Below are 25,421 nucleotides of genomic sequence, written 5' to 3' on the forward strand. Positions count from 1 at the left end.
TATAATGGTGAAGAAAAAGGCTAATTTAATAATAAACATATGAAATTTTGATAGATTTAGTTACATTAGACTAAATCTATACATGTATCTACCATATCTGATAGTTAACAAAAGTTATAGAGAAAGAGGTATAGAAGAAGGGGGGGGGTGGGGTTGGGTTATATAGGGACTAAGAAGGATGGAGAGATAATAAGATAAAGATAGAGGGAGAGAAGGGAGGAAAAATATGGAGGTCTATCTTAAATATAAAGGTATGACAAGAAGATAGATAAATATGAATATAGAGTGAGAGGAATAAGTGACAAATAGATAAATAGATAGAGATAGATCACGAGGTAAAGATAGAAATAGATATTGGAAGATACATAAGGAGACATAGAGAGTCTAATACATAGAGGAAGAGTTTGAAAAAAAAAATAGATAGTCAAATAAATCAAGAGGGAGATAAGGACATATAGAGATGAGAAGAGGAAAAGATGAACAATGAAATAGACACTCAATTCACCTTCAATACATATTCAGTGTACCTATTACATACTAAAGTGTGATTGCTAGTCTTCTTTATTTTTAAACACATCTTTATGGATCAAATTAAACAATTGAAATGATGGAATTAAATCATATGGCTGAAAACTATGTGTTTTCTTAAATATTCTATATCTAGTCTTTTTATGTTTATTTTTGTGATGATTTTTCTCCGTGGGTTGTTTAATTGGCCAAGTTGGGATGTGCACCAAAGATGTTTTTGAGATTTCTTTTATGAGTATTTAACTAGATCTCATGATGCACTTTATGATTTGAATTGAGATTTATTTTATGAGATTTCTTTTGATGAGCATCTATGAGAACTTGGGATTTGGGAACCAATATTGCTTTTGGGTTGCTTGTTAGGGAACCAAATTTGATCAATATTACTTTTGTGATATGAGACAAAATTGTGGTTTGTGAGTTTTGAGAAGGTAGTCTAGGTGCATTCTATGGGAGTGGCTTGCAATGGGGATCGAGGGCCAAAGTGGCTACCAAGATAACTCATTGTAAGTTGTGTAACAAGTGATAACTTATCAAAAATACCCCCCCTACCCCATGCCTTGAGATAAACTAAAAATATAAGTTAGAGATTTTTCCTCATCCATGCCTTGAGTGCCTGTAAGGGCTAACGATGAGAATGAGATGATACCTTAAGAGGTATGACTAGTTTTCTTGTCTTCATGAGAGGATATTTTGCTTCTACATAGATTCACTAGGGGGTCATGATCCTAAGAGACTGCCAAGGTAACCTTAGAGTTGGCTCATGTGATGACACTCCATAGTATGTAATCTAAGTCTCCTTCATGTTTTCTTTATATTTTTCTTTGGTGGTGTATTTTTTGGTGGTATACTTGTTCGATATTACTTTTGATGGTGTATTTACTAGTGGTGTATGTATTGTTGGTGTATTTGTTGGATATTACTTTTGATGGTGTATTTACTATGAGTTTTTATTTATTAATTGGATGTTAGTTATTGTTGATTGTTAACTTTTATTAATGAATGGGTAAAAACACAAACCTATGTCACCCTTTTGTAAAGGAAAAGGCTAGCAAAAGTATAACTATTCACCTTCAATGACATAAAATTGGAATAATTATATTGAATTTGAAAATGAAGTAAACTAATGAAATGTGTAGAAATGGATGAATTTCAGTATTATAATTTTTAATAATTATTTAGAATAAGAATTGTTATATTATACTAATTTTTATAGATAATTTTTTAGGTATTGAAAAATGCTAAAAATTAGAGGTCTAGTTCCCACCACAAAACTATATGCAAATAAACTTATTTCCCTTTGATCTCAAACTATGTTATAGATAGCATATGTATCTAGAACATTCAAAAATAGAAATTGGTTCTAGAACTATATTTTCTCTTTTATAAGGATTGAAATTTCAACTCACCTAAAATTGATATTTTTCATCTCCCACCACATTTTTCAAAACAAATATATTCTAACCAAGAGAAAAATTATGTATTCTAGAAGAGGACTCTCTCCTCTAGAATGTGATATAATTTTTAGATTTTTTTAATATGATTTAATATTTTTTTGTTTCTCAAAAATAACATCTTTACGAGTGTTAAAATATGTGGTTGTGGAATTTTTTAATTTCAATATACAATATCTAATTAAAACACTACAAACTCTACATGAGAATATGCTTAACTCTGAGCTCTATAAAATGGTGTTTATATATTATTAAAAAAATATCATTAAAAATAGTAAGAGTTATTGAAACACAGCTTTTTTGAAATAATTTATTTCTTTAGTAATTGGATATAAACTAGTATAAAACATGCATTTAATAAACATTTCCAATTGAAAAAGTGTGAGACCATATATAACTTAGCTAGAATGAATTTATCTAGATCATATGTTTTAAAAAACATGAATTTTAGATAGAAATACTTAAATTTAGTCATTTTGAGAAGTTAGCCTGAAAGGTGACACAACTTTGTACTTTTACCTGAATGTCAGTTATACATTAGTGGTGTTTTTATTGTTGAAGTTAGTGATTGGTGGTTTACTTTTATCGATGACATTTGTTATTTATTGGTTATTGTGCTTGTGACACTTGACATTGATTTGGAGGTGGTTGTATCTTTTTTATTTTGATATTTGATTTGTACTTGGTATCTATTGTTGATTTTGGTATGTGATGTTGGTTTAGATGAGTGTCTTTTCAACTTTGGTTATATTTTTTCTATATCAATAATTTGTGTTACCCTTGAGGTAGAATAAATGGTTATTAGGATTCCTTACCTAAGATTATTTTATTACTTTATTATATGTGTTTGGATCGTACATTATCTCACTTACATGGTGTGAGTTGGAGGCTAATTAGGTGACCACACAGTCAAGAAGTAGTACCTTCTTACTATTTGAGTTTCCATCATATTGATAGATGTTGGATACTCATTGATAGAGCTGTAGTATTAGCATTCTCATTCTTATCTTAGAGACTTCTATTTGTTTGATGTATATATGTATCATGTGTTTTGAGATCCAATGGGATATTGTATTGTGTATTGATGTATTTGTATTTATTATTGCAGACCCGATGACATGAGTAGTGGATGATGTTATTTGAATGTGTTGTATCATATAAGTTGATTTATGTATTTGTATATGAGATTATGTATGTGTTTATCTATTTTATGATTATGGACATTGTAATTGAGACTTAAATTTATTAAAATAAAACTTATTAATGTGACTCAACATGAAGGAACCCTTGAGGAATGGAAACTATATTTTTAATTTCTTATCTGTATTATATTTGTATGTATATATGGCTTCCATTTTATTGTTGTCATGTATTTTTTAAACTTCAAAAAAAATAGTTCAGTAGACATTCTAACATGCTAGGTTTATTTCCCTTGGGTTCTCGAGTGGGGCGTTATAGTAAAAGCCTTTTTGTTCTCTATCAACTCTTAATAGAGTTGTGAACCTTTTAACAAGAATTGTATCTTTTAATAGGGACTTGTCCTTCAAGAAGGGTTGATGCACTAAATGGATCATATTGAATCCTAACAAGGTTAGGTATCGTAATAGGGCCATTTTCATATCAATGCATGATCTTGTGGGTATCATCCCCATCAAAGTTTTACTCTTAATAGAGTTTTCCACAAGAACAAGAATCTTTTTTCATGGTGTTGATTTTTATCTTGTTTAGCACTACTATATTCTTTACTAGTGATTTGCATGAAAATTTTATAAGTATTACACACAACTAATTGACACCCCTCACCCCCCCATTTATATTGTGTAGATTGTTATTCCTAACATTAACTATAATTGTTTCTAACATTTCAAACATGGGATAGCTTTAAAATAACCTTTAATTGTTCTCAAAATTTATATGAACAAACATTATTTATTTAAATTAATTTTATTACATTCTTTCTTACTAATAATAAGTCATTATAACCAAACATATCACATTAATAAACATTTCTATAGGGTAAGCCCATGCAATTGGCTCCCACTTTTCATCACAAACAAAGTGGTCAAAAAAGTGGAAAAATAAAAATTGGGCAACTTTTGTCAAAGCCTCCACATGGCTTCGCTCAAAGCCATGTGGATAGTACTTGACATGAAGCTATAGAGCAACAGCTTTGCTCGAAGCCTTCCTTAACCCTACCCATTAAATGACTTTTTAAGAGTCATTTTACCATTTCACTACACATTGTTATGACAATAGTTTTGCAATAGGGCATGGAGCAAACTTTGTGATGCCTTTAGTTGCATCAGCATTTTGGTTTACCATTTTCAACCTCCTTTGAGCATTTAATGTACCAGATATGTTCATTTTTGTATTTTTAATGATTATTTAGTTATTTTTAATGAATATTTAGTTGATTTTGATGAATGATTAGTAGTTTTTGATTAATATTTAGTTAGTTTTTATGAATATTTAGTTTTTTTTATGGGTATTTTGTTATTTTTAGCATACATTAACTAATTTTATGTTTATATGTTGTATTTTAGTTTAAATGATAAAAAATATTGAAAAAATATTGTTAAAATTGTAGTCAATGGAAGAAATAATATGTTTAGAAATGTAAAATGCTAAGTAGATAAACAATATAAACCAAAAATATGATTAGATGTAGAAAACCAAAAATATAATTAGATGTATAAAACCAAAAATAGGATTAGATGATCTGTAAAGCACTTGGAAATTTTGAATGTATTTATGTAAGCCATGAGTACAAGGAGGCTAACTTGGTGGCTGATTGCTTTGCCAACAAAGTAGTAAAGAAAGAAATGGTGATGATATGGAATATTGACGGGAATTTTTTGGTAGATGCAAAAATACTAATCAATCAAGAGAGGATCCAGGGAGGTATGGTGTAATCCTTTAAAGTTAATTATGGAATTTAATGCAAGTATGGGTGAAAGCTAATGCAATAATGATAAATATGGAAGGAACAGGCGGGTGACATTTATCATATCAAATTGACATGCTTTATGGGTTGTCTATTTCCCTCGCCACTTTTACAATACCAAAAGACAAAGCAGTTTAAAATAGAGTATCTAGTGGATTGAGAAAGGGAAATAGAGGACGACATTTATGAGAATTGTAAACATTCAAGCTATAGAGATGGTGGGTGAAAGGAGTAGGAAAGAGCTAGTAGGTGAGGTGGACAAATGGAAGCAAAGAACCAAAGTCTAGTAGAAGCTTGAAAAGGGTGGAATTGCAAATTATATCACCAAGCTTCATGGATATGACCCAGTGATAACCAGTCTTATGGTAAATTTTTGTAAGGATGATAGGGTCAAATTGGATGGGGTGTTGTATCAAATTACTATGGAGGTCATCACCCACGTCACTTAAATTCTAGACAAGGGGTTAAAATTCTATAGAGATAAAAAGGTGTCTGGGAATGCGGTTAAGGACTTTGCCAAGAATATAGAAGAGAAAAAGGAACTATTGAAATGTAAGACCTACTATGAGATGGACTCAATTAAAAATCTCTATAGATATATGTTGAGGGCCATTATTGAGTAAATATCTCTAGATACTAGATTTGATAAGGTTAGAACCCATCAATTTTTTTTTGCTTAATCATTTTCATTATGGGGTTAAGGATTCCTTTCCATTTTATTTGTATTCTTCTATGCACAAGAGCATTTCTGGGCACAAGAAAAAACCTACTTCTAACTTGATCCTACATGAGGGTAAACTGCTCTTGATCTATGAGCATTTTAAGATTTAATCTAGGAGTAAAACCTTGGCTCATGTAGGGGTTGCTTTTAAGAAGACAAGGAGTTCTAACTTCTCAAATTTGGAAGAGGTTTAGAGTATAAGCTCATAGGAGGAGGAAGCTTATCTCAAATCTAGAAAGAAGGCAAGGGGAAAAGATAAGAAAATACCTACTTCATCTAAGGTTCCATGTAGGAAAAGCCCCAAGGACCTTGGGCCCAAAACTATTGGTCAGGGGGAACAAGAATATAATGAACAAGGTGAAGACATGGATACAGATGACGAGAATAAGTGTGAGGAAGATGAAGATAGAGAGGAGCCAATTGAAAGCCCTAGAAAGAAGCAAAGGAGGATGAAAGAGGAGGACATACCCTTAGAGGGGAAATTGTTTCCATTAGTACATTTAACCCTAAATTTCAACCTTAAATTTTGACCACAAATATAAATTGCTTGGTTGGTCATCATTATAAAGAAAAATTTTTTATTTTTTAATACATGCTAGTGTTGGTCTCAATTGTGACCAATGCTTTCTATTTTGTGTTGGTCTCAATTATGACCAACACAACAACATAAAGATTATAAAAAAAATTCCAAATGTCAATTGAGTTGCATTTCACTTTTGAGCATTTTGGCAAATGTGGTTCGTTGAGCATTTCACTTGAGGATTTCTCTCTCTCACACACACTAAGGAATTTCTAGTGTAGCATTTTAGATTTCTAGTGTAGCATTTTGAAGCATTTCAGATTTCTAGTGCAGCCCTAAACTCAAACTATCAAGAGTATTTTGAGCATACATTGCAGCATTTCATTATAGCATTTTGAGCATACATTGCAACACTCCCACTATTAAAGGTATTCAATCATTGGGAAAGCCCTAACTTGATACTTGCTAATGTATAAATGAAATTTGGACCTGGACAAAAAAAAAATTACATTTGTTGAAGAAAAATTTAAACCCTCGTTTGAAGATTTGATAAAGAGTTGAAAAATAGGTGAATAGGTGAGTTGAAAAATAGAAAATTTTTTTCTATTTTGTAAGGATGGGAATGGGTAGTTTGCTAAGAAACAAATTTTGAAAAATAGTTTGATTGTTTACATTGTTCTTTTCATCTTTGATTGGGGAAAGATTTCTTTGATGATACCATCTTCTTTAAATAATCATTGATTGGGGGAAGGCGTAGTTTGAGGAAGCCCTAGTTATGAGGGCCCAAATAGGAGGGTTTTTAAGTTGAGGTAACATACTAATAGTGTGATATGTAAAATAGGGGGCAAAAATCATAGCTCTAAAGGTTAGGTACCATACTAATAGTGTGATATGTAAAATGGGTTGTACTACTACATTGAATTTTGTGTCACAAATTGTCTATCTTCTACAAGTCAAAATCTATAATTGGAATGCTATTCTTTCTTTCCATATTCCCAACACATCCAAAATTGATCAATGAATTCATTTCAAACAAACCTTATCATGTACTTCAGATTGAGAGTAACATCCAACCTTTCACCAAAGTCTATTTGCTCTGTACTAACTAAATCTAAAGCTATCAAATTATCAACTTGTGTTTCCGTAGAGAACTCCAACTCCTCAGATGAACTTACAAAAGTTGTGGCAATTAATAGGAATAACACTGGCCCTAAAAATTCCTACAATATTCACATTAAACATTATAAAAGAGAGTAACTATAAAGGAATAGGGTACTCTTACAAGTGAACTATTTATATCATTAATTGCATCTTATATTTAGTACTATCATTTTGGAAGTCTTGCACTAAAATAAATGTAGCATTTTTCATAACTATACTACTACCTAATGAACTATTTAACTGTTGATAGTTTAGACTTCATAAGTCTGTCATGGATCATAATAGCACTATTGACTGGTGGAAGATTACAACATATACTTTACTTGAACTATTTGACTATACAAATTAATTATCTTAGCAAATTTTAAATCTCAAATTTTCTACTAAATTTATGCTTTTAGCAAATTATATCTTATTTGGGAGTTTCGTTGATAGATATGCACTTGTGATCTTGTTTTTCAAATTATGAGTAAATATTATGGTTACCTTTCATTTTTTCTCTATTTTTGAGTATATGATGTTATTCAGGGTGATCTTATGCTTGATAATGGTATAATAAGAATTATATTTGTCAGATTTGGAAAGGATATGAATTTATATTCTAGTGTTCATGTTAATCTTGATACATTTTTTCTTTACACTAGGATATTGTTGAATATGCTACATGGTTTTGAATGAGCATGTCAATTCCTATAAGTTTCGAACTCTGAATAAAAAATTTATGCCTAATAGTGTGGGCATATTTCATAACTCAAAACAGGTTGTGGCATAACTAAATAACTAGATTAAGAAATGAAAACAAAAATTAAGTCATGGATAATAATGCAAAGTAAATTTGAACTAACTAGGAAACATATTTAAGTGTTTATGCATTGTCAAAACACAAGAGCCCAATATATATATATTTAATATGTGAATGTGTGAAGAATATGGTGCTATAGGAGTGACTATAGAAACTATCCCTGAATTTATATCTTCTATTGCCACTCAACCATTAAATTTTAGACTAATTTTTAGCTTAGTTACACAGGAATTGTGTCTACCTCTTTTCCATGAGAACAATGATATTTTCAAAAGTAGTTCAAAGTTAAAAGAGTTCAAGATTCATCAACAACTTAGAAGAAACAAGAAGTGGTGTCAAAGGATAAATAGGAAATAATAGTAACTCTATTTATTTTACAATCAAAACATGTTTATTGGCTCCTCCATCAATGTCCAATATTAAGGACTATAGATGAATCAAAAGAGGTAGAATTGGCACAAGGAGAAGCTAGTAGTAGGAGAGAAAAATCCTTGGTTTTGCATGAAAGAGAAAGGAGCTCTAAAAAGGAAAAGAAGAAGATATAGGAGAAGATAAAAAAACCAAAAGGTATCTTGCTAGATATTCAACTAGAAACTTTTCCACCTAGATATGTTGAGGAAATAAATGAGTTTGATTCTATCATACTCTCAACGTCAATAGTTTTTTAAGAAATTCATTTAGAGGGCATATCTCATATCAAGAATCCTAATTTTATTTCCTAACTAGGAACTTTTTTTGTATCTAACTCATATTTCTCTATGGAAAGAGTGATGCCACAAACTCCTGCTAAAATTACATGATGCAGAGAGAGAGAGAGGACAATAGAGGTGGTGAATAGGTGACAACAATTCAAAAAAGATAGTCATTTAACAAAGAAACTATAACTTATATTTATCCCCTGACTATAAAACTTTCAGCAATCTTCTAATATGACTTCATACAAATAAAAATCAACTCAAAATGACCGCAATTTGGTCTTCAACAAGCACTTAAGGCTAGGGCTTCCTCAATGTACCCTCTCCAAGCACTCCTAGTCTTAACCAATTTTTGATTCACCATACATAGGACAATAAAAGACTATATAATTCATTAAAACTATATTCCTTTCAGGTAGATTAATGGTTGTTGTGCCCAACCAAGCATTTCCTTAAGGAATCCTTCCACAAATTCAGTCCTTCAACATACAAATCAACTTCTTAGGGTGATCACCTACAATATTGCCTTCATTATTACATTTACAAGGTTAGTTTATCATAATAAAAGTCATGCATTTTTCCCAAGTCATAGTAATCACATTTTAGGGATGAATCCTTAATTCATGTTTCCAAATCAATGCAAACCCCAACACTTGTAACAGACTAGTCAATATAATTTGCCAAAATTGATATAAGGAAGATAAATGTGATTCAAAATGATCAAATGCAATATGCTTGAGCCATAGAAATGATTTTGAATCAATAGCACATCAAATGGATACCAAGAATGCAAGAAAACCTTTTTTTAAAAATTATTGTCTTCTTCCTCACAGTCAGTACAAAATACTTCACTAGTCCATACCATCCCCATTTTCTAGGCATTAAAGGTTGTTTATAATATTGTTCACAACTTCCATAACCAAGAAAAAGTGGTTATAAGTGTTTATAAATTTTTTTATGCCTTAAAACTCATTTTCCCTCCAATTTGCATATAACTATTAATATTCAAATTTTTTGAATTTCTAACTATTTTTTTATTTTATTTTTCTCATTCTAACTTATCAATATTTATTCTAATTTGTTCCTAGGACCTAATTGATCCATAAAATAATCTAGATCCCTATTTGGCACTATTGGCCACCCATACAATATGTTGGTCCTAAGTCCTTACCAAGACTTCTAGGACATTTAACTTTTAAATCAAATTGATTATTACAAATTGCCATTATTGGCTTCAATATTTCCCAATTAAAATTCAAAGATGATTTTAATCCTCTGACTCCATTTGGTTCCAAGGTGGACTTAGGTGATTGGATAAGTGCTCTTGCACCATTACAGATATTCTAGGCACATCCTTCCACACATCTTTCTTTATTTGATATGTAGAAGACCATATTTCCTCAAATCCAACTTCTTGGCAAATAGATCATAAAATTCAATGAGTCAAGTCTCCCTAGATCTATTTCTAAATCTAAAATTGGGCTTCAACACAATATGAGGTTGATATTATAAATTGAAAATCACATACCAAATATTATAAACCTGATATTATTCTTCAAAGTAAAAATATATATATATGATATCTATTCATATTCTATCAAAAACAAAAACAATATTAACCCAAACAAGTAATTTTTTTTCATAGTTATATAAGAACAGTTTCCAAGAAATAAGAACTAACCCATGAACTATAATTTACACTCCACCACAAAGTTAATAGACTATTGTGAGTTGGGATGTCCATATTCAAAAACACAAACTTCTAACTTGTGAAGATTGATTCTTTGAGTCAATATATGTTCCAAATAGAAATCATAACTTGTACGCCAAATCATGAATCATAGAACTGACAAAAAAATTTTAAAAATAAAAATTAGAATCTGTGCATGACAACTTGAGAGAAGAAGAATGTTGAAACAATATAAAATTAAAAACTATATTGAAATCTTATAACTTCTATTAAAAAATGAATAGATTTACCATGCAAGTCAATAGCTAGAGGGTCTCAAAATAAATTCACATTTAAGCTTCCCTCTTGACTCCCCTTAACTTGAAATAATGCAATTACAAATTAAACTACTTGGACTAATTGGTTCACCTAGTAAAGAAGTTTTGTTGCTTATATATTTTAGTTGAAGGTCTTTGCAAACTTTACCTTTAGAACCAAACAATCTACATTTAAATCTCATCACATATTGGATAATCTTTTGGGTTCCAAATATCTTAATATAGCTTGAAAACTTCATTTAGTAGAGATGCTCTTGCAACAAATTGGAAGTAACCATTGGTGGATAGTGAATAATATTGAAATAGATTTAAGGAATCAAACAATTCATTATTGGTGTTCGGTGGTTAGAATTTGTTAATGTTTTTCAAGATTAGTAGGTTTTTCTTAAGTATAAATTTTTTCATTGATTCACTTGCGTGCCACTATGAAGAACTGTAAATATCAACTACAGTCACTAGATAGTTCCAAATCTAGATAATAAGAATTGTTTATCTTTGATACAAATCTTAGGAGAATAGATTATGGAATATGCAAGATTTGGTTTCAATAGTATATGTCATATTTTTCTTTGAAGCATTTCACATGCAAATTTTGTTGTTGATTTAAAGATTGTAGTTGGTCTAGGGATGAGGAAAATAACCTTTGGGGATGTTATCATTTTCCTCTTCCTGCCAATTTTATGAAAGTAAAATGAATTTTGAATTATCTAATTTTTGGGTTGTTGCTGATTTGGAGAAAGTATTAGATACTTTCCATTAATTTGGAGGCTAAAAACTTCCAAGACCATTGCAATACCAAGTTTGTAAGGCCTCTACACATCATCTTATCCTTGGCTAAGGTCTCCTACACTATATAGGCTTTTCCATACTTAAGATGCTCCAAGAAAAACTCACTACAGGGATAGAACACCACATCTTGCAATGTGAAATCCAACTTCTACAGCACTATCACATTGCTTACTTAGGAAGTGTCATTCTTTTTTGAAATGAAAAAGCAGCAACCTAGTGACCTCTGCAACTCCCATTTTGGCACAGGTAGGGGGAATGTCAGTATATGTTATAGAACCTTTCCTTATGCCTACTAATTGCATTTTCTTTATAGAATTGACATCAAATTGCTAGGGCCTACCTAACAATAGGTGACAAGCATCCATTTTTGCAACATCATGGACAATATTTTCTTTGTACTCCCCTATTTGAAATTGAACATGAACTTGTTCATTTACTATGACCTGTTGCTCCTTATTTATCCATGAAACCTTATAAGGGAATTAGGATGAGGCAACTTCTTCAATCCAAGCTTCTCTACCATTTCTACTGAGGCTATATTATCAATTGAACTGGAATCTACAATAACTTTGCAGACCTTACCTCTTACCTTGTAGAGAGTTTTGAATAATGTCTTTCTTTGGGGAGGTTCTTGCTCTATGAAAGTCTTTAGCAAGGTTCTATTGAACATTAGAGACTCTCCTCTCTCTAGATCAGCATTTCCTCTTGCCCCTTGGTCACTTTGTGCATCCTTCTCTTGAGCCAAATGGACTCTCCTATTCCTTTCTTGGCTATTGCTACCCATTTTCTCAGGAAGTGCTTCTATGTAGCAAGTGTAATATATAGATGTAGAGTTATGGAAGGTCAACTAAGTATTTGTTTCTTTTCATTTTTTATATTTCTTTATCTCTTTATCAATCTATCTCTCTATCTATACCTCTTTCTATCTATCTCATTTTAGTATTAATTTCTATATGTGTCTTCTTCTTACTACTCAATCTACAGGTTGCAAACAAATCAGCCTTCTTCCACCAACTAGTCATTCCTTTCAAGAAAGACCATGTCTAACAATATCAACACACAAAAAAATTGGGAGAAAATTGCTAGACCATGGTCTAGCTTAAAAAGAAAAGGTGATGGAAAATGTTATTGTCCTTGCAAAATTTGTAAGGGCTTAAAGACTCGAAGATATCTAATCAAAATAGCTGAGGAACATTGTAGGAAACATGGTTGCATTGAAGGGGGAAATGAATATCTTCCATTGGTATGTATTTTAATAATTTATAAAATACATAAAACATGATTTGATGATGACGATGTCATGGTCATGGCTAATATAAGGTCATCATTTTCATATGGGTCAATGTCCCTAAGTTTCATGTTATGGACCATGAAAATTCAAAGAATGTAGAATTCCAAATGAGGGAGCATAGAGGTGTGAATATTGAATTAAAAGGTAATGATACCATGGAAGAAGACCACGACGATGAAGATCACGATGATCAAGATGATCATGATGATCAAGATGATGATGATGATGATAATGTTGATGTAGAGCTTGATGTACCTATACTTGAGAAGACACATGAGTCCCTATATGAAGGCTCCAAAACAAATCTTCTTGTTATTGTATTGTTGTTGGTGAACTCAAAGGTTATGAATGGTTTATCCATCATAGCAATGACACGTATGTTAAGGTATGTCATCTTCTTTCATTAGTTTACTCATAGTTCCCTTACAATTAACATTGAATTCATGTAGCAATTAATATTCTTTAAATTAACAAATTATATTTTTGGTCGTAGGTTGATAGGTGAATGTTTTTTACCACCATCAAACATTCTACCTCTCTCATACCAAGAATTATTTGCCATCATGAAAAATATTGGAATGGAGTATCAAACAATACATGCATGTCCAAATGATCATATTATATATCATTAATAGCATGAATTTTCAACACAATGCCCTATTTGTCATATTATTAGATATCAATTAGACTGATTAATAAAAAAGTGCCTCGCAAGGTTCTTCAGCATATTCCCATTATTCCAAGTCTGCAATGATTACTTAGGTGTAATAGCTTGGCACAATTTATGAATTACCATACATGCAATAGAAGTCAAGATGATATTATGTGAATGCATGTAGATGGTTTGGCATTTAAGAAAATAGAGAGAAAATGACCACACTTTAAAGAAGAACCTTATAATCTCAAGCTTTCATTGGTAGTAGATCGTGTCAATCTTTTTGGAGAGATGAGATCTACTTACTTGGTGTGGCCTATTCTTGTAATCAACAATAGTATACCTCCTTGGTTGTCCATAAAGAGAGAGCACATAATGTTGACACTAATTGTTCTAGGTATTTTTTGATTTAATGGTTATCTCAAATAATTTATTGTTACTAATCCATCAAAATGGTCATAATAATTATGTAATGTTTTTTTTCATTCAACTAGGTAAGTACCAAGTTAAAGATATCAATGTATATATTGAACCCCTTATCAATGAGTTGATGCTATTATGGAATGGGGTTACTATGTATGACATCTGCAGACCAATAGGACAGAGACAATTTCAATTTCATGCAATGCTTGTATGGACAATACATGATGCCCCTGGGCTAACACATTTTTGTGGTATCTTCTCTTCTTAACACCTCTTTTTTGTTATGTAATAGTGACAAAAAAAATTTAACACATTTAATCCAATTATACACGATCTTGTAGGTCTTCAGACAAATTGAAAATTTGCATGTCTAGTTTGTGGTCCAAAGATGAAATCTCATCATTCAAAAAGTTTAAGAAAGCAAGTGTTCAATGAGAATAGACACTTTTTGCATAGAAATCATAAGTACCGAACTATCAAAAAACATCTTTTTAATGGGAAAGAAGAGACTACATCAAAGTCACAGAGAATGACTCCTTAGCTATGGAAGTTGGCATACAATAAAATAAATTGTTGAGGTAATCTCATTCCATCTAATGGTTTTTGTTTCAAATTTATATTTTTATATTGTGTTTTGTTTACTGATGATGTAATTGATGCTTGTGAAGGTCATCAAGGCATCAATGACCAACTTCCAAAAGGACTAAAAATTTATCCTACGCAATTTACTAGGTTGTCATACTATGAACAACTCCCAATTGTGCATTTGTTTGATCCTATGCATATTGGAAAGAATGTAACAGAGACATTATGGAAAGTCTTTGATGGAGAACATGACAAAGACCAAATTGTCAAAACTTGTAGTGACATTGAAGAATCCAACCATGCAATGAAAAATGACATTCAATCAAATAACAATGGAGACCAGATTGATACAAGTTCCCTTAGTTGGTTATTGTTAGAGTAGTGGATCAATGCTATAAAAGAGGTCATAAAAAAAAATAATAATAATAATAATCCCACAAGATTTTCTATGAACATAAACAATCTCATATCAAAGAAAAGTGAATTTGGGCCAAGGTTGAAAACACATGATTGGCATACATTTACTAAGGTAATTCATGTTATTTTGTTTTCACTATATATTTGTATATTGCATGTAGTTTTAATTGCATTGTTTTATAAAATATTGACAAGATCATTTTACAAATATTGTAGTATGTTCTACCTCTATCTCTCCCACACCACTTTACCAACAATCTCAAATAGGTTATATATGATCTTGGAAAATAAATGAGGTAGTTGTCATCTAAAGAAATCAATAAAGAAGATATAAAATATTGGAAGAGAAAAATTCCTCTTCTTATGTGTGAAATGCAAAAGTGTCTACCTCCAAGCTTTTTCAATGCACAAGAACACTACCTCATACATCAAGTTGAGGAGATTGAATTGTGTGGACCTATACCAACCGGGTCAATGTGGATGATTGTGGGGCACTTGAAATTTTTGAAAGGCTTGGTTCGATAGAGAGCACATCTTGAGGGTTCTATGGTGGAGGGATATATGGTATACCAAACCATGGTGTACACTAGTGAATATCTTCCTAAGTTTGCAGCAAAGATCCATATAGATCATATTTGGGATCCCAACTCAATTAAAAAATTTGAAGTGGAGTACTTGATGGGAAAAGGTAGATCGAGGAAAGTGAGAGGTGAATCTAAGATGTTATTCTATTTAATTAATTCTTATAAATCTTCAATATAAGTTATTTATAATTGGTGTGCTTTTTTTATATAGGTGGTCGAGAGTGGGATGCAATACATTTGTATATTATGAACAATCTTGATTGGATGATAGTATGGATTGAATGATGTCAACAAAATGGTTGCTTATTAACATGGGAAGATGTTACTTCATTGGTTAAAGAAGCTCATTGTAATGGAGATTCCAATGTTACACCAATGGTAGTTGATCTAGTAAAGGGTTTAAGAGGTGGAGAGGCATGTACAAATTTATTAATGATCATAACTCCATGTATGTTTTGTATCAACTCATAATGCAAATAATTTACACATGCTTCAAAAATTTCAGGTCAAGGACCACAAAGCTATGTACTATCATGGCCACAAATTTCACATAAAAAAGTTGGATGACACAAAAAAAAATTGTGATTCTGGGATAACTGTAGTTTTTGAGGTCACCAATATGTCATCTAGAAATGACATATATCCTCAACAATCTCAAAATCAATACTATGGCATCTTGGATGATATAATTGAGTGAAGATTTAACTCCTTCAAAGTAGTTCTATTCAACATCAAATGGTATAGGTTACAACCAAATCAAAATGATCCAAATAGAATGGTTATTCAACATGATAATGGATTTACAATGATTAATACAAGGTCATTTGAGCCAGTTGGAGATGAGCTCTATGTTCTTCCAAGCCAATGTGAGCAAGTGTTTTACTCAGAAGTTCCACATAAACAAGGTTGGTCATTTTTTGTTAGACATGATCCAAAAGGAAGGCCAATAAAGTATAATATTATGGAAGAAGAAGATATTGAAGATGATGAAGATCAAGATGATGGTGATCAAAATGATGATGATGATGATGATGATGGTGATGATGGTGATGCTGATGGTGATGATGGCAATGATGATGGTGATGATGGAAATGATGATGGCGATGATGGTGATGATGATGGTTACGATGGCGATGATGATGGTGATGATGGTGATGATGGCAATGATGATGATGATGATGATGATGATGATGAAGATGAAGATAATCAATGAAATAATTGAAATGATCAATGAAATGATTGACATGATTTATTACTTTCAATTGTAATGATTACATATTTATTGTGTTCAATTCTAATGATTACAACATATGTTATTTACAATTACCATGAATGTTTATATTGTGTCTAATTATCACCCTTTTTGCAAATAGGCAATTGACTATAGACATCATCACCCCTTCTATTGATGATCTTGCATTCCATATATAAGGTAAATTTGTTCATGTTTATGATATTGCATATTGTTCATGTTGTCTTCTAAGTTATTTGTAGCATATGTGTATCATGTAATTTTTAGCTAACTTAAGATAAATGATTAACATATGCAGGTAATTTGATTACATATTTATTGTGTTCAATTCTAATGATTACAACATATGTTATTTATAATTACCAATGTTTATAGTGTGTCTGATTATCACCCTTTTTGCAAATAGGCAATTGACTACAGACATCTTCACCCCTTCTATTGACGATCTTGTATTCCATATATAAGGTAAATTTGTCCATGTTTATGATGTTGCATATTGTTAATGTTGTCTTCTAAATTATTTGTAGCATACATGTATCATGTAATTTTTAGCTAACTTAAGATAAATGATTAACATATGCAAGAAATTTGACCCCTTTGGTGTGGATCGTGCATAGTGACATGGATCAGTAGGTATAAGTCAATAAATAGACATAATTTTCTTATATTCTTCTTGTTTATCATTGAGCATGTATGTTATAAATAGAAATATTATATAATCATATAATGTATATATAGAAAAAGAAGGTTCGTATAAAAATATAATTGTATAATCACTTTCAGCTTACTACATTTTATGTCTCTCATGTATAGACAAAGAAGAATTGCACATATGTGTCACAACTTGATTATTCTATATATATTATTTAAATATTATCAAATTTTCACTTGATGGATTGTAGGACCCACCAAATAGGTACTTGTAAGATCTATCTACATCAAATGAGGGAAATGAGAAAATGGTAGATGAAAGCTCTGCATGTAGTATGGCTAAAATAGGGAGATCAACTAGAGGTCAAAAGATTAGAAAAAAAATTAATAAACGCATGTAATTTTTCCTTGCTAATGGTGAGTCATGTTCTTATGATGATGAGACCAAAGGCAACATCAAGATGCCCTTCCAGTACATACACATTTAGAAAGAATGGGTACCCAATGAGCTACCACCAATTAAAACCAATTTTTGTGTTAATGAGAGGATATATCGCATTGCTCCATCCTCATTACATGGTTTGGGCCTATTTTCCATGGATGGGATAAAGGTATGTTACAAAAAAGTTGTCGAATTGTTCAAGTATGTTGGTCCATGTTACAATTACAATGATTGGATGTGGATTGTTCGATATAAAAAAAGTATGCATAGGTATGCATTGTGCAATAAAATCAATAAGTGAAGGGAAAGAACTACTAATAGATTACCATTTAAATTTCATAGATAAAAACAAAGTTACTATCATGAGGGTGGTAAGTACTATATACCATTTTTTTAATAAGGTTTTTTTTGCTATCTATTGCTTTTAGTTAGCCAAAGTTTTTATGTTTAATCTTTGTGACAAGACGATATGGATCCTACACATGATAGAGGCAATGAGGATGCTACTCCCACCCATTCTTCAACAAGGGTAAACCTTATTGAAATTGTACAAATTAGATAGTTGAGAAATGTTATATTATTACATTATTTTATTTATAGTTTTTGAGTTTTTATGATAGTTTTACTGATATTCCTCTCACAATTTGATGTTTAGGATAAGGGAAAAGCACCTGTAGTAAGTATAGAGCCAATAGCTACCCCTTCTAATGATGATATTACAGAAACACCTAATATAACAATTATGATGAAGAAAATAATAAAATAATAATAATTTAGAAATAATGAGAATTTTGGATGAAGCAAATATTTCATCCAAGGAGATAATGAAGAGCCTATCTGATTTGAGAGCGCAAGCTCGTCATTATGAAGTAAGTAGTAATGAATCTTTAGTTATAAAAAAAGTTAAATAAAGACTTATATTTTATAATATTTTATGTTGTGAAGTAAAATATGTAATATGTGTTCTTGTTAGAGAATTTTTTGGCAACTTATCCAGAACATGGTCAAGGACAATGCGGTGAGGTTGGTACTAGTAGAGCTCCAATTACCACTGGTAAAATAATCTTTTAGTTCACAAGTTACAAGGAATTTTCAATTTCAAACATTTAAAAACTTCTTAAGTTAACTCTTACTTTTATTATTTCGAAATGTATTTGCTAACAATGTATTGTTTAGGTCATCAAGTGTAGGAGACTCCTAAGAGGTTGACGGATGTCCATACGAGATTACTGACTACAATGTCAGCAACAATGGGATGTCTAGCTGGTAAATCCTTGTTTTGCTATATTTAGTTTTGTGTTAATTATGAGTTGATAATTTGTACTTTAATCTTGGGTGAATCTTATAGTGGATTAGTTTTTTTCTGGTAGGAGATGCACCATCTGCTACATTAGATACAAATCATAGTGCATGTATTGGTGATAATTCACCATCACTTCCTAGAGCTACCCATGTTTCTAGCACGGGAGCTATGCAAGCATTGTTGTTGATTGACAATGATGAATCAATGGCTTTAAAATGTCCTAAGATTCTAGGTACTTTAAATAAATTTTTTTATATTGTAATATTCATTTACCTATTCATAAGAAGCTTTAGATTGATTATCCCATGACATTTTTTTGTAGGAAATGATACATTTTATAAGAAGCTTTATGACCTCACATTGTAAACATTCAGGCCTACCATACGTACAAGGTGGAACATCATAATTGAACTAATTTTATCCCACTTTTTTTTTTCATATCATTAATTGGTGCAACATTTTTCCTTTCATTCGGGTCTTTTCTTTTACTAGCTATATCTAACAATTTTGTGTTTTTTCTTAAAAGGTGGAACTTGCAAGAAAAAGAAATTAAAAGATTAGCTCATCAAAAATTTAGAGCATGAGTTTGGTATTAATATTTTTGATTAGAAGAAAATGCTACAAAAAGCTTGCAAACATCTTAAGGTTGTGAGGGGCTCATATAGAAAGAGTCTCATCCTAAACCTAAAGTATGAGTGTCCTCCCTTTACTGCAATGAGGGAATGGAATGAGCTCATTTTTTATGCAAAGGAGAAAGGGGATGGTCATAGAGGAATTACACCAGCAAATGCGAGAAGGTATGCAATAGTATTAACTACTAGTACATTAATGTAATAATGCACTAATTAGTACTGATCTTTATATCTATATCATCTAACATATTTCAAACTTTTCATATATTGTAGGACACATCAAAGGCAACAAAGGTTAGGCTAGAAAAGATTGGGTAGCATAGACTTGGTTGTGGGGGATATTCTAAAATCAAAGCAAGAGTTGTAAGTAGTAGTAAATGAATTGCAAAGAAAAAATATTTATTAAATATAAATAATTTTGTTAATTAATAAAAAAATGCAGGGTGTTTATTTTAATCTAGATTCCATGGAAGAACACAAAAGAATTGCCTTCAAGCAAGGCTATGCAGTCATGGTTGAACGCCTACGACAAGCTTCCATTAGACAAACTGAACAATCTCCTACATCATGTGCATAGGTAAATATGCCAAAAAATAAATTAGAAATTGAATACTTGAGCAACAATCTATTTGATAATAATGTGCATGACATTGTATTGTAGCCTGTTAATCATGACACAGAACATACACCACATCATGAAGCCCCTAATGTGCATTGTACTATCCATGGAGGTACCTATTTTCTATTTAAAACTAATTATGTAATTATTAATACAATTTAACATCTTTAATTGAACTTGGTGTAACCTTTTTGTGTATATTTTAGAGGATATAGAATCATGTCATGTTGAATGAGTGTTGGAGGATGTTCAGACTAATTAGTAGGTAGATCATGTTGCACATTCAGGTAAAGAAAATCTATGTTTTGTTCTTTTAAATTAATTCTTTGATTTATAGTTCTTTTACTTAAATAAAAACTCATGTTTCACTAATATAAAATGATGTGAATTTAACTCATGAAGTACTTGTTATTGCAGTAGACCCCCCTTTGGTGCAACAGCCTCATGTTCCTGGACAGATGAGGAGGAGACATGCATTGCAATTAGAACCAATAGAGGGGGAGAATGATGAGGACATTGATATTCCTCTTAGAAATTTTATGGAAAAAAAAATAGCAAGAAAGCCAAAAAGAAATGATTGCTGTGTGTTAATGAATTTTATGTGTTAATGACTTATTCATGAATGTTGTGTGTTAATGAATTATTCATGAATGACTTATTCATGAATGTTGCATGTTAATGAATTATTCATGAATGTTGTTTTTTAATGAATTTTATGTGTTAATGAATTTTATCATGTGATTATAATGATTGAATGTTATATTTAAAAAATGGATGAATGAATGAATGTTATTAAATGTTAATGGGGAATTCAAGTCCAAATGAAGTTCTTCGTTATGGGTACCTTTTTAGTTTTTAAAGCACAATGTCATGTTTTAATATTGTGTAGTATTTTTCTTAAGTCAAAGTATTCTTTTACTATAAGATCATAATTTATGACCATTTTAGTAACTATTCTAACATAGCTTTATGAAAAATCCTATTTTGGCAAAGATGGCGATAAGTGGTGTTGTCTATTCCTTGGGAGATTGGATTACACAGATCTATATCTCAAAATCATATGCATGTGGTAGAAATGCATGCTTACAACCATTTTATTCTACATTTAAAAACATTGATGACACTCTAGACACAAAATAATGCTTATGTTGTTGACTTGACAGTGCTACGAAGGTAAACCAATTTTTGAATTTGAATGAACCTGGACATTTAGATCTGGCCTCCTTGGATTTAGTCTTCATGGTTTTTTGTCTCATTATTACTATCATCCTGGTGATGTAACACCTTTTCCTTCTTTCTTAGTCTCTTACAGTTCATACTTTTTAAATTTGAATAATTTTTGAGTTCCTTGCAAAAAGGGTATGACAAATAAATATGGTTATATAGGCACTATTTTCTTTACTTGAACTTGATGTTATGATTTATCATTTGACATTTTATTATTTTGATATTGAACTTGAAGAATATGATGATACAATGGTTTGATCATGATGCTATGATTACAAGTTTATGGTGTTTTTGTTGTTTATATGATATTATGTGACATTCTAATCTAGATTCATGCTTATAGCTTATATCCATTCATACTATTTCTCCAAATCATCCCTTTGTTGTTGTATCTTTGCTATCAATTTGTCTACCATCTTCTATTAAGAGTATGGAGATAACTAAGATCAAGGTTCATGAACTTCTAGAGCTTACGTTCTCCATGTGGACCTTGTGTGAATAGACATGCAAAATTTGAAGAAGGATTTAGATGAGCTATACTCTAAATTGATGCCAATCTGAAGTAGATATTTGGCTATGATATCATGACAACCAAAACTCCTTGGTGTAGGAACTGTTGTCACTATACCACTCTGAAATAGGTAGAAATACTATTGGCACACCTTTTGGACCATAGTTGACATCAATGACAAGTTTGACATTAATGGCAACCCAACATACATATTTGCATCAATACCCCTCTTCGTCATTTATGACAACACTTGTGGACTCTTCACAACATCATATATTTCCCCCATTTGACATCAAGGACAAAGAGTGTACTCTAAAACATGGTATGGACTTTGTGTTACCATGCATTACTCCCTGTAATATGAAAAGTTGTATCTATAACTAGACCCACATATCCTTCTTTGCAATTCATGACTTCAATATTTACATTAGCTTCCCCTATCCCTATCAATTCCCCCTTAGGGAATGCACCAAAAATGAATGCAATAGAAATCAAAACTATATTCCTCATTTTCCATTGTATATATAGATCCAAAAATGTCTTACCACCAAAGTTGGGTCTTATATGTCAGGTAATATATCTAGTAGAGAATGAAGTTGACTAGTTTGCAACAGGAGAGACAGCATTGTCTTCCTCTAAATCATATGTCCATTAGCAAAATATGGGTTTCAATTGAGTCCATTTGTGCTTTGATGTGCTTGGTAGAGTCTTGCCATTTCAAACTATACTGGAATAGATTTGTAGTATTCTTGACACACACTCTAACCTTCTTTAGATTTTCTTGCAGCATGGAATGAGCATTAGTGCATTTGTTACATCTCTTGACTTTCCTTTTATCATTCATCTTCATTATGACCTCTTATGCCTTTTGTTCAAGGTGTTCAGAGTGATCTTTGAATGAGTCTATCAATTGTTTTATTTGTTGTTCTAGGGAAAAAGATGCATCAATATGAATGTAAAGCATCATGAATAATCTTCACCATGTCATCAATTAGACTTTTTTCCTCAACAATTCCTTTTCTTACCTCCTGAGTTTGAGGAGCTAGTTTGCATCATTCAAGGTCTACTTTAGAATCACCTTAATTGTTTTAACAAAATTTATAAGGATACTTGTAGTAGTTTTTTTTTCCAATCAAAAGCCAATATGGAACTAGTAGAAGAAAGATAGTAGTAAGGCATAAGATGGCTAATTGCACATAAACTTTATCAATTGACTAAAACTAAAAAGAGAGCCATTCCATGGTAGTGTCTTTACTTGGAAAACTAGGCTACATATTTAACAATGATTTATCAAAAGTTTTATTATAAGAAGATGGATGCATTTTAGATTACTTCTCCACATCATGACATCATTTTTGTGCTGAAATCATTTCTCGATGCTGCTTGTTTGGTTAAAATCTTTTGGTTCAATATTTGATGAACACAAGTAGGTACTTTTTCCAAAAAAATTAAGTATTTTGGGTTAATTTTATGGTTGAATTGCTGTGGGCACCACCATCAATTTTGTGCCTTTATTTTTCAAGAGCATGGTGCTTCTTTGTACATAAGTTTGAAGATTTAGCGAAAAATCATTCACTTATGAACATTCCATCAAAGATGATGTATACTAAGGATATGGCTTTTCTAGCTATTAAGTGGAAGTTTCACATTTTTTGAACATTCAAATAACTTTACTTTTATTGATGCAGTTGAACTATGAGTGTCTTTTTTGTTCTTGACAAATGGTAAACTTTCAACTTCTATGAAGCCATTATGGATGCAAATGAACTCCAACTGGTGAGGTGTTAATTTTAAGGCAATTTTTATTTATATAGTACAGTTCAATTGCTAGAAATATTTCATCTAGAGGTGTCAATTGATAGATTGTTAACTTTTCATTTCATTTTCTACTTTGGTTGGGTAGTTCTCCTTGTATTTGTAAATCTTGCTACAGTCTTTATCCTAATGACAGTTTGGTATTACATCTAGGGCAATAACATAGTTGAGTTAAAACTTTGCATTGAAGAAAACATCAAGGGATGATATTTGGATTGTGGATATTTGTAAATTATGTTGGTTTTAGACATAGTTAGATCCTAAGTAGCTTCCCTCTACAATTTGAAGAACTATCATACTATTTTGTTTTGTTTTGTTATGAAAGTGACAAATCAAAACACTCTCAGTTTTTGGCAAGTTTTTTGGAGACAAGACACAAGAAATTGTGATTCCAAGAAAAACATCTTATCACATTTGAGTTTTGGACTATGATATTATGGACTATGCATAACACTTCTGGTACAGAAGTCTCTAATGCCCTAAAACATTTTCATTCATGAATGAGGCCAAGGTTGAAAAAATTGAGACTAGGCTAGCCAAGATCTTCCATGAATCTACCTTGAGCTAATACTTTAAAAATGCCACTTGAGCTTCTAACTCCTTAGCAGTCTTTGTTATCCATATTTATGGCATTGTTTTGCTTTGATTCTATCCACAAAGTTACTATGTTCCAAACTTGGTGGTAGGAAAGAGCTAATAGGCTCAGCGATTGATTATGTTTTAATATTATGTCTTGGATGCTCTTACCAAGGAATTGATCAACAAGTAGTCAAGTAAGGGGTTATAGTTATATATGCACTCTTATGATGATGTGATTGGGACTGTAAGTTTTTTTGTCACATTTATCTATTTGAAAAATAGAGATTAGTTAGTGTTATTGGCTTTCATTCCAGATAAATAATTCTTTCCTAATTATATTTTTCTCTACAGTCTTCACAAGTAATGGTGTCTCAAGAACCAAAATTTAGACAAGTTGTGCCAATTATTGCAAAGGCTTTCCTCTCATAGGAGCCTTCTAAATTGCACAAAATTTGATTCTAAAGCATAATTTCTCAATGGAGACTCAGGATATCATGCACATTTCTTCCTCCTTCCCATTTTTTTGTATGAAATAAATCATGTGATGAACAAAACAATGGTGTGGAGGTAGAAATGTGCATGATACCCTGATTCTCATGCACCAAGTAATTATGCTTTAGAATCAAATTTTGTGCAGTTTAGAAGGCTCCTATGAGAGTAAAGCTTTTGCAATAATTAGCACAACCTGTCTAAATTTATACCAAGCATTGGTCTCAATTTAGATGAACATGTCTTCCCTTTATTGTCAAATGTATGGTACCACTATAGAAAATTAAGGGGTCTTGGTTGCAATTTCAACGACAGTTGGTCGATT

This window comes from Cupressus sempervirens, chromosome 7 (assembly GCF_028749045.1).
Source record: "Cupressus sempervirens isolate cs-2001-9-10 chromosome 7, ASM2874904v1, whole genome shotgun sequence".
Classification (NCBI taxonomy): domain Eukaryota; kingdom Viridiplantae; phylum Streptophyta; class Pinopsida; order Cupressales; family Cupressaceae; genus Cupressus; species Cupressus sempervirens.